The following is a 12,147-nucleotide window of genomic DNA, read 5'->3' as shown; positions in this document are numbered from 1 at the left end:
TTACTTTCATATTTGAACATTGAATAAAGAAGTTCTGCAGTATAACATTTGTCAGTCAAACGAGTTATTTCAAAATGGGCTTTTAATTCAATATACTGTTCTAAAATTCTTGTTATAGCAACTTCAATGGATAACCACCTTGTTTGACACGAATGAACTATCTTTTTCGGATCTGCACCATCGTTTATGGCACTGTATAAATATTTGAATTGATTTTGTCGGCTGGTGGATTTACTAAACGCACGATTTTGCATTGCACGAGGGTTTCTAGGAATACAACTATCGTGCTATACGAGGACTGACTATACTAAGATATTATTACACTGTGGTTATTAGAAATAATTATTACTTATTACTCTTATTACTCTGTGGTTATTAGAAACGTTGAAAGAGATGTCGGTAATTCGGATCGCATTTCTTGGAAGCCAAACAAATACGACGAAGAAAAATTATCCAATGCCATTCCTTCGCTGTTTCAAAAAAAGGCGTCATTAGAATTTTTTCCACATTTTTAGATTTGATTCAACAATTTAAAACTATGACCCAATGATCAGGTCGTTTGACCGCGAGCGTAACTACGTAAAATTGTTGGGGTTCTCCTCAGGGAAATCCAGAATAATATAAAACCGATTCTTCGCTTTATAAAAAAAAAAACTATGAAATATGATATCCCTACTATTTCAATTATGAATTATTTTTATTGTTAATTAAATAATTAATCGAACAATTAATTTAATATTTCTTAAATGAATATTTCTTAATATAAATGTTACATTGCCAAAATACATAAAATGCTAAACATTTATACTCTTCCCGCTAAAAAATCCGCTATCCGCTATTTCATATTTTTATCCGCTAAACCTGAAGCAATTCCGCTAAATCTAGCGGGAAAACCGCTAAAATGGCAACACTGGTGTGTATAGGTAGGGTGGCTCCTAGCACTTGAAGTGCAGTCGTAGCTACAGTTCTACATACCCTTAATATACTGAGAAGCATTGTTCTTTGTAGTGAGTTTAATTTAGCCTGAAATCTAACAAGAGCCACTCTGTGAGACCAAACTCCCGCTGCATACGTAACCATAGGCAGAAACACCACCTTATAATATAAAAATAAAGTTTTATTGGACACACCCCAATCTCCTCTTGATACTCTTATAATATAACCGGCAAATTTCCTGATCTTGCTATGTAGATGTGTTATATGCGCATAATAAGACAACTTGTGATCAATAATGAGCCCCAAGTATTTAGTTTCAGAAACCATAGTCAACTGTCTCCCATTTAATTTTATTTGCGGCGGTCGTCCAAAATCAAGTTTTGTTTTAAAAAGCATCATTTTGGTCTTTTGGGGGCTAATGGTAAGCTTAAATCCTTGTGCCCAGGTATTAATATCATTTATTACACGGTTTGCATTTTGCTCCAAATCGTGTCGTGATCGACCTGCCACAATTAAGGTGACATCATCAGCAAAAGCTATCACGTGACAATTTACTTGTGGTCGAACCAGCCAGTTCTGTAGCACCAAATTCCAAATGGAAGGACCTAATACAGAGCCCTGAGGGCAACCTCGCGTGATTTGTCTTTGAAGGAGAAAATGTTTAGACCTTAAAGTCACATATCTCTCAGAAAAATAACTCTTGAACAGACTGTATAACTGCTTAGAACACTCAGCACGACACAGTTGAGAAAGAGCTGCCTCCCACCATACTGAGTCGAACGCACCTTCAAAATCTATATATATAGCAAGTTCATATTTTGAATCAGAGTTTGAAATGTATGTATGAAAGTCCAGAAGAGCATCCTCACACGATTGCCCCGGTGTAAAACCATACTGATTAGGTGTAATCATGTCATGGCGTTCTAACAATTCTTGTAAACGTATTGCCATTAACCTCTCTAACACTTTCCCCAGATTAGCCAACAAAGCAATTGGACATTACGATTTAGGCTCAATTAAAGGTTTCCCAGGCTTCCTAATTAGCCTCAATAAAGCAATCTTCCATTTCAATAGAAACAGTCCTTCCTCTAAGCACTTATTATATAACAAAAGTAACATGTTAGGTATCAACTTAAAAAACCTCACTATAAATGCATTCTCAATCAAATCTATTCCTGGACATTTTGCAAAATTAAGTTTCTTTAACACCCCTGCCAGTTCATCTATTGTAAACGCCATGGTATTACCTCTAGCTACATAATACTGATTTTTTCTCCGCAGTTCGGATTGGCACTGTGAGTCTAAGATGGGATCGTCAACTGGGAACAGCCTAGTTAATATTGCATCTACTGAATCCTCCCAGCCAATAGTCTCAGTAGAATCCTCTTGAATTGTATTAATTACCTCCAAACTTCTCAGTTTATCTCTTGACAACTTATATAGCAAACCCCAGGGATCATTTCTCCCCGATTCTTTTACAAACAATCGCCAGGTTTCTCTCTTCCGAGTTGCCATGATTCTCTTGTAATTATTCTTAAGAGATATGTAATTTTCATGCAATCTAACTACCTCAGAATGACCCCAGTTCCGATGCCGCTGGTACTGTCTCCTAGCTCGATATACAGCCCATCGTAAGACAGTCAGTTCGTTTGTCCACCATGGGCAGGATTTTAGTTTAATTACCAGCTTCTATATTGATAGAAGATGCTCTTAGTCAATTAAACAAATTTAGAACATCGGGATTTAAACTCTGTATGGATAAAGCTATAGACCAACGTTTCCCAAACTGGTGTTCGTAGGCCAGTACCAGGGGATCCGCGAAATGGTAGTGGACCACACACACATATATACACCGATGAGCCAAAACATTATGGCCAGCAAGTCTTATGCAAATTGAAGCGACTGCAGGTGAATTACGTCTGCCCGGGAAGCACAGTGGTAACGTCACCGTCCTGCCCACAAAGAGTGGAAAATGCGCGGGTTCGAATCCCGCCAATGACCCAAGGAACTTTAATGGGCTTTTTTCTCTTCGTGTCTGTCTCAGGCATAGACAGAAAGGTTTCCCCCCCCCGACAACTCAGGTTTTTCGTCCAGCAAAGCAGGCAAATCTATCAGAGAACCACACGCAGCTTACAGACATAATCCACAATACTCGGCAGATGAATTTAATTATTCGGGTGGCCTTAAAATAATAGTTTTGTTTTGTTTTTTTTTCAGGTAAACTACGGCGCAGGTCGGGACACTATTAAAAACACTTCACACTGAGCTCCGTTAATCAGTGTTACCAGTGGTGAGCTATAGTGGGCTCGCGAGAGTCCATTGTTATTTTTTTTTAAGTAGCATTAGGGGTAAAGGGAAGGGGTATTGCTTTCGTAAAGGCGACTACAATGGACTGAGACAGTATTTAAATTCTATACAGTGGGATCAACTGATGATATTGCCAACAGCAAATTCAAAATGGGAAGCATTCAAAGAACTTATCTTGGAAGCTACTAGGCTTTACATACCAACTAAGAAATATTGTTCAAGGTTTAGGCCTAAATGGTTGTCAGATGAACTAATGAGGCATATGGCAGAGAAGAAAAATGCATGGGATACATACAAATTAACACGTGACACGGACGCCTATGATAGATACAAGTTGATCTGTAACCAAGTTACAAAGGAGGTTAGGCAGGCGAAGGCAGATTACGAGAGATCCTTGGCAAGGGATGCGAAGAAAAACAGCAAAGAGTTCTTTACTTATGTAAACTCTAGAAGGAAGGGGATGAATCAGATTGGTCCACTTGAGATCGATGGGTCAACTGTTGATGACCCTGCTCGGGTAGCTAACAAACTAAATGAATATTTTGCATCGACATTCACACATGAGGAGTTATTCAGCGAGGGGAATGCCAGAGGTGTATTCAACTCTAGCAGTAAGCTAGAGAATCTTGTAATAACTGAGAGCAAAGTGGAGGAGAAATTGTTGAAGATAAACACAAGAAAGGCACCTGGGGTGGATGGGATCTATCCAGTTATATTAAAGGAGGCAGCAAAGGAGGTAAGCAAACCCTTAGCCATAATTATGAGAGCTTCCTTGGACTCAGGGGAGGTACCCATTGACTGGAGATGTGCAAATGTGACCCCAATTCACAAAGGGGGATCAAAGGCTGACACAAGTAATTATAGACCTGTGAGTTTAACTTCTGTTCCCGGAAAATTAATGGAGGCACTGGTGAAAGAAGCACTGCAGGATCATCTAGACAAGACTTCAGTTATAGCTAGGACACAGCATGGTTTTGTTAAGGGGAAGTCTTGCCTGACCAATTTGATTGGATACTATGATGCAGTCACAAAAGAACTGGATGCAGGGAATAACTTTGATATTATATACTTGGATCTTAGAAAGGCTTTTGATACTGTTGCACATGGAAGACTGCTGCACAAATTGGAGCAGTGTGGCATTGGAGGCAAGTTGCTGCTATGGATAAAGGGGTGGTTGAGGGGGAGAAGACAGAGAGTGGTGATCAATGGACACTGCTCATCGTGGACTAATGTTATTAGTGGAGTCCCTCAGGGTTCAGTATTGGGGCCTTTATTGTTTTCTGTATTTATAAATGATATTGATGATGGTATATCAGGCTTAATGTCCAAGTTTGCAGACGATACGAAGGTTGGCAGGGTTGTCAAGGACACTACTGACACTATGCTGCTGCAACAGGATTTGGAAAGGTTGAGCAGATGGGCTTCGAGGTGGCAAATGAAGTTTAACATTGACAAATGTAAAGTACTACATATGGGAAACAGCAACCCCAGAGCAACGTATCAACTCTGTGGTACTACACTGACAGTGGTAGAGAATGAAAGGGACCTGGGGGTGGTGGTGCAGGCAGATATGAAGTTCTCTGAGCAGTGCAGACGAGCTGCAAGAGTAGCTCATGGTGTATTGTCAATGATATATAGGAATTTTTCTAGCAGGGATAAGGAGGTGATTATTCCCTTGTATAAGGCAATGGTCAGGCCACACCTAGAGTACTGTATACAGGCCTGGAGGCCTCATTTCAAGAAGGATGTAGAGCTGCTGGAACGAGTACAGAGAAGGGCAACTAGATTGGTGAATGGGACAAAAGGGTTCTCTTACGAAGAAAGGCTTAAGTTTTGCAAATTAGTGTCTGGAAACTAGGCACCAGCGGGGTGATCTGATAGAGGTGTACAAAGCCTTGAATGGTTTGAGCATGCTCAATGCTGATGGGATTCTTCCTCTAGCTCAGAAAAATCACCTGAGAGGGCATAAATTCAAATTGAGGAAAGACAGATGTAGGATAGATGTGCGGAAATTTGCCTTTAGCCAGCGGGTGGTTGGTGGGTGGAACAGACTTCCATCCCTTGTCGTGGAAGTTGATAGCCTAAATAAGTTTAAGGCTCAGCTGGACAGGTATTTCGAACGAACAGAGGGGTGAAGTGGAAGTGGTTATTTTTATTTATTTATGTTACTTTTTTTTTTTTTTTTGGCTGATGCTGCATAAGCATGCTTTCTTGCATCAAATGCCTCTACTAATGCTAATGCTAATTAGTAGAGGCATGTGATGCAAGAAAGCAAGCTTATACAGCATCAGCCAAAAAAAAAAAAAACTTCCACTTCATCCCACCGTTCGTTCGAAATACCTGTCCAGCTGAGCCTTAAACTTATTTAGGCTATCAACTTCCACAACAAGGGATGGAAGTCTGTTCCACCAACCAACCACCTGCTGGCTAAAGGCAAATTTCCGCACATCTATCTTACATCTGTTTTTCCTCAATTTGAATTTATGGCCTCTCAGGTGATTATTCTGAGCAAAAGGAAGAATCCCATCAGCATTGAGCATGCTCAAATCATTCAAGACTTTATACACCTCTATCAGATCAGCTGGTCAGTGCCTAGTCTCCAGACACTGTAATTTGCAAAACTTAAGCCTTTCTTCGTAAGAGCAACCCTTTGTTCCATTCACTAATTGTGTTGCCCTTCTCTGTACTCGTTCCAGCAGCTCTACATCTGGGAATAATTGCCTCGTTATTCCTGCTAGAAAAATTCCTGTATACCATTGACAAGCCACCATGAGCTACTCTTGCAGCCCGTCTGCACTGCTCGGAGAACTTCATATTTTCCTGTACAATTGCCCCTAGGTCCTTTTCATTCTCTACCACTTGTCTGTGTAGTACCACAGAGTTGATACGTTGCTCTGGGGTTGCTGTTTCCCATATGTAGTACTTTACATTTGTCAATGTTAAACTTCATTTGCCACTTCTTGGCCCATCTGCTCAACCTTTCCAGATCCTGTTGCAGCAGCATAGTGTCAGTAGTGTCCTTAACAACCCTGCCAATCTTTGTATCGTGTGCAAACTTCGACATTAAGCTTGATATACCATCATCAATATTATTTATAAATACAGAAAACAATAATGGACCCAACACTGAACCCTGAGGGACTCCACTAATAACATTAGTCCATGATGAGCAGTGTCCATTGATTACTACTCTGTCTTCTCAACCTCAATTTGTGAGCCCATTGTTGAGATCATTTATTTTACAAATGAAATCCTGAATAAAATTATTGAGTATCCAGAGCCGAAACTACAGTGCGACGAGCAAGGCCCCACCATTCGATCGGTTGTATTTTAAAATTGCTTCATTTTTGATTTAATTAAGAGTCGGACCTGTGTTTAACAAACTTTTTTGATTCCCTTTTGTAATTACATTTAAAATAGTTTCCATTGAACAAGAAAATTTCCATGAAACGGACGGATTAGGAGAGAGAACTGTATATGCATCTTTCTCACCTTTGGCCTTTAGGTAATTAGAAAGCGCAAATTAAGGGTGAAAGCGATTACCGTTTTACAATGTTAGTGGTGTCCCTAAAACCTGCAGTCATATACCGAGAAGTCGCGCTCGTCAATACGGTTTCCATAGCCACTCAGAGGATTAAGCAGATTCCCAACACGGATTATAGCCTCTGGTCAACCTGTGTTGTGGTTCCTCTTTACTCCAACAAACAGGCTGTTTTTCGAAGAAGTGAGTGATCCATGCCTTCCAGTAAATTTCTCTTGTCTATGTTTACATGGTCACAGTAGCTGAATATCCATGTGATTCCGACATTGTGCACAATATTCAAAGAACTAGTGACAGACTGACAGTAGCAACATAGAGGGGTTGAGCCAACGAAAATATTACACGAACTTTGCAAAGAAGAAATTGGCGATTTTGAAACTTCGTTAATTATTGCATAGGGGCAATAATTAAAAAAAAAAACAACTGTATGCATTATATCACAAATCTCCAAAAACCCTGCGCGAATTAAGGATGATTGCTAAAGAACTTTACGTAGAAACTATAAAGATCGGTCATGTGTTCGGGCCACAATAAGTAGCTCGTTGCTTGCGGGTTGAAGGAATTATCCCGCTTTGTGCAAACATTTTGAATCAAAAGTTAAATATTCGGGATTATTAAACTGACTTTTCAATGTGGAATTTCTTAACGATTTAGCACTAATGATCGACATCCTGCAGCACAGAGTAGGAAGATATCTTACTACCCTTTATCCTGCAGGAGCTCTTTTACCTTTCAGAAGCTTTACAGAATCACATTGGTAAAAGCAGATAAATTAATTATTCGAACTATCAATGCTATTGCTAATTTGAAAAATGCCGAAGGAAATTATGACGCTAAAATTGAGAACATGTTGAAGTGGAAAGAATTTGAAAGGAATCAAAATCGAAAGTAAGAACACATTTAAAAAATTACCTCTTGACAAGTTATTAAATACATTGTTTTATCCTTAAAGGATAAGTTATTAATGCAACAGTGCGATTTTAAATTAAATAATCAAAATAATGATTCCATTGACGAGGAATTGAAAGAAATTTTAAACATATGTAACCCGGAATTGTGGAATATGAAAGAACTTTCATCTCTGTGGCCAGACGGTGAAAACCGAATAAGAAATTTTTCGGTTTTCAAAGAAATTAAAGTTTTCTGATAAAATATGAAATAAAAATTAATGATTTTAAAGGTTTTGTCAAGGACAGTTTATCTTTAAAATCGAGTGAAATTCCCTTTTCATCATGTCAAAAAGTATGGCCACTCTCTTTCATTTGCTTGAAGCGTTGTGTTCTCTGAGGATCATGTAGCTGAGTGGTCAGAAGTGCAGTATCACAAGCTCTTTGAGTAGACCTGGGTTCAAGCACTTGACCGCTAAATACTGTCGATTTGCCAACCGCACTGGACCAGCGTGGCTGATTATGGTCAATTTTCCTCCTTGGTCCTTGAGGAGGCTTCCATCCTGCAGTGGATTGATAATGGCTGCTGCTTGCTTACTTACTTTCTAATAACTTATTCAATTCATCAGTCTAATATACAATTTTTCAAGTCACTTCTATGCTTTAAAAAACAAATTTCTACAATACATTGATGCAGGAGCTTGAACCTATTTAACATCTGACAGTACCTGTCTTCCCAATGGCTCACTGATGCATGCTATGCTGAAAGTTACAGAATACTGATAACACATTTGGTACTGTTAATTCTGGTACTGCTTAGTGAGAACTGACATGCAGTTATCTTTCAAGGGAGATCATACTTGCTCATACATATTTATTTAATAATTTTAGTGGCAGAATAAGAGAATTATTTATATTATGACATTATGTTTAAAAACTATCCAAGACTAAGACTCCCCTGCCCCTCTTTCAGCTTGGGACATAGGCCAAATGGTCCTCTAACTGGCTTTTACCTACATACCATTTTTGAATATAATTGAAGTGATGTAATGGCAACTAAAAAATCTAACTAATAAACAGTATATTAGTGAGCACATAAGATATTAAAGCCTGAGATAACTAATGGTGGCTTTGAAAACCATACCAATAAACATAAAAATATATTGATCACAACTATGGTATTCAGTAGGTATATACTGAAAAACATAATACAAAATACATAATCTTTGAAAATACAACATAGACTTTGCTCAAATCTATAAAAAAAATAAGCTTTTCGAAAAACTTTTCTATAAATTTTAAGCAGAAATCATGAAAGTTAGGATGTATGAACTTGCCAAAGACAACTGTAAAGCTCACAAGCTTTATGGTCTTTAAGGAAAAAGTAGTAGTACAAATTGTTCTCTCACATACACTGGAGATCTGTTTTGGGGAAGAGGGATGGATAGTAGAGAATGGCTCATGATGCAGCTTGAAAAGAACTGCACATAAGCATCTGTGTTTTAGCAAGATTGGATTCCTCCATACTGCCCACTATTTCTCAGGTATTTGTTAAACTTTTATACAGTTATAACAAAGAACAGGTTTACATGCCATCTTTATCATCATACAGTATATCCACAATCTAATAGAATGCACAAAGGTTACTCAAATTAAAATTGCAAAACCATAAAAAAATGCATATTGTGCGAAAACTGATGAAAATTTTTGTGATTAAAGTGCAATTTTTGTGTAAGATGATCGAAGTCTGTTGGCAATGCTGACATTATTTGGAAACAATCAATTTTCAAGATGGCAGTCGCCTTTGCAATCATGCACCAATGCAGAGAAGCAATGTTTGTTTGTGGGCTTTATGGTGCAAGAGCAACATGGCCATAATGTGCCTAGAGAAGCAATCTGTAATACAACTTTTGAATGCAGAAAGTATAAAACTTGATGAAATTTATTGCTGAATGTTGGCTCAGAATGGTAAAGCATGCATGAATCAATGGTAAGTTATGAGTTGTAAGTCAATAGTTTAAATAAAATAGGACCAAAAGTGTTGAGAGTTCACAACAAGAGCATCATGTCATGACACCAGAAGTCACAGTGGCAGAGGAAGAGCTCTTACAAGGAAACAATCACATTACTATTGAAGAGACTGCCATGGTGTACAAGACTGGTATTCGTTCAGTGCATATTATTATTAGTGACGAGTTGCACTTTTGTAGTGTGTGCTCCATGGATTCCTTGGTGTTTGACAATGAACAAACAGCAACCAAATGTGTTCCATGCTTCTTGGATGGCATGAGTGTGAAGGAGATATCTTCTTAGAATATACAGTGATCTGAGTACACTAATACACATCAGAAAGTAAATATGCAAATTAAGAGTGGTACCACACAGGCTCATCTCGAATGAAGAAAGCCTATACCTAAGCATCAACTGGAGAAAGTGTTACTTGGTGTATTTTGGAATCATAAAGGAGTAATTTTGGAATATTATGTGTGGAGAGAGAGAGAAGAATAATGACAAGTGACAAATACTATGATATGCTTCTGAACCAATTAAAACTAGCAATTCAAAAGAAATGCTGTAGTTTACTATCCTCAGGTGTGTGCCTGCAGCATGATAATGCCTGTCCTTACACTCTCTGTTCCACATTGTAAGGATATGCATTATCATGAAGTTTGAGGTATTATCCCAACCACTAGACTAGCTCCATGTGATGATTGCCTTTTTCTGGCCATTAAAATATGCACTAAGAGGGCATAACTCCTCATCAGATGAAGAGACCAAGATGGCACTGCAAATGGTTTCAACACCAATCACAATACATCTCTCAAGGAATTCAGGCATTAGTGTAGCATTAAAGGAAGTGTGTTGAATATAATGAGGATTACATTGAAGTCTGATAAGTTCGGTTTCCTTATTGTTTGTAAAATACAACTTTTAATCTTTGCAGTTTTAATTTGAATAAATGATCTTTGTATATGCTGTGTCTTTGTCTCTGCAATGACAGCATTAAATGAGAAAATATTTTCCCTTGATACTAGGAACGCATTGATCTATAATAAACACTTTCACCAGAATAAATTTTAAACACCTGTTAGCCTCTTTTAAGTGCACCTTGTACATTCAGTGGACCATTTATTAGGAACATCATTCTTGCAACAAAACTGAATGTATCACTATATGAAAATGTCATTTTCTATAGCTGTCTATATTCATACAGTTAGTTTGTTATTATTTGGGTTTTAGGAGCATTAGCAACTAAGGCCATATTGCTCTGGGAATATGCGGTGGTCATTCCCTGACCTTTCCGCATCCTCCATATTTGGTGGTGACGAGCTCAAACCCCGGTCTAATCAAGAAGCATGTGCTACGCACTGCTGCTCCTTCCCACCTGGCTACGGAGGCACCGTATTCATACACACCGACAGTAGAAATCTCTGGCAGCCATTTAATCCATTTCTATTGGTAAAATAAATAAGAGATGCTATCAACCAATTTTGAATGTGTAAAGACTTGAGAATTGGCACAACACTGCCACAGAGGCAGCCATGGTGATATTTTCATATATAGTAACATCAATTAAGCTTGTGACAATAACTGCTAATTTTTAAGGGAAAAAAAGTTGTTAGCACAAAATCTGATCAGAAATCAGTGGTCAATGCTTAAAGAACACATACCTTATTGAAACTGTACAGATGCATAAGAGAACTAGGCTGGGCAAACAATTCATTACAAATGATGCCTGGACTAACAATGTTTATCATATTGCATATCTGATGCTACATAAGCTCATACACTTGCTTTCTTGCATCACATGCCTCCATTACTATTACTACTATATTATATACTGCAAATGTTGCCACAGTTTAGAGTTACAGACACAGACATACCCTACTACTGTCTGCCTGTAACAATGAAATACCTGTAACAATGAAATACTTGCAGTAGAATGAATCATAGTGGGCCAAGAATCACCAGATCTGAACACTAGAAACCACAAAAGGATCATTAGTGAGGCAAACCCTGGCTCCAGCTCCCTTACATGGATGGCAAAACCAAGGAATGAAGAGAGCAGCATGCTTTGCAGAGACAATGTAGGCTTGGTGGAAGCAGTGTTGTAGTGTGGGATGTTTTTTGGTGTAACCTCTGATACCCTTGAACTAATTCTTGGATGGCACTGGCCTTAAATAGTGCATTTGCATGGAAATGCACTAGAAAGAACATGTTTTTTTAAAAAACAAAATGCCTCTCTAAACCGCTGGCTGGTGAAAGTCTCTTCCAGCAAGTGTATTGTCATCAGGCCAGCATCACATAGGAGTGATTCCAAGATGATAAGTGATTTTTGAACTCCTTTCCAAACCCACATAGTTTCCAAATCTCAATCCAGTAGAACACCTCTGAAATGAGATTTAAAGGATCATCAAATCTCTGATCCCAGTTTTGTCACTATCTAGGCTTACTGGGAGCTCTTATGGGTAGCAC

The sequence above is a fragment of the Mastigoproctus giganteus genome, chromosome 8 (genome assembly GCF_048544385.1).
Source record: "Mastigoproctus giganteus isolate SK-2022 chromosome 8, ASM4854438v1, whole genome shotgun sequence".
In the NCBI taxonomy this organism is placed as follows: domain Eukaryota; kingdom Metazoa; phylum Arthropoda; class Arachnida; order Uropygi; family Thelyphonidae; genus Mastigoproctus; species Mastigoproctus giganteus.
Note: the sequence above shows the minus strand (reverse complement) of the source record.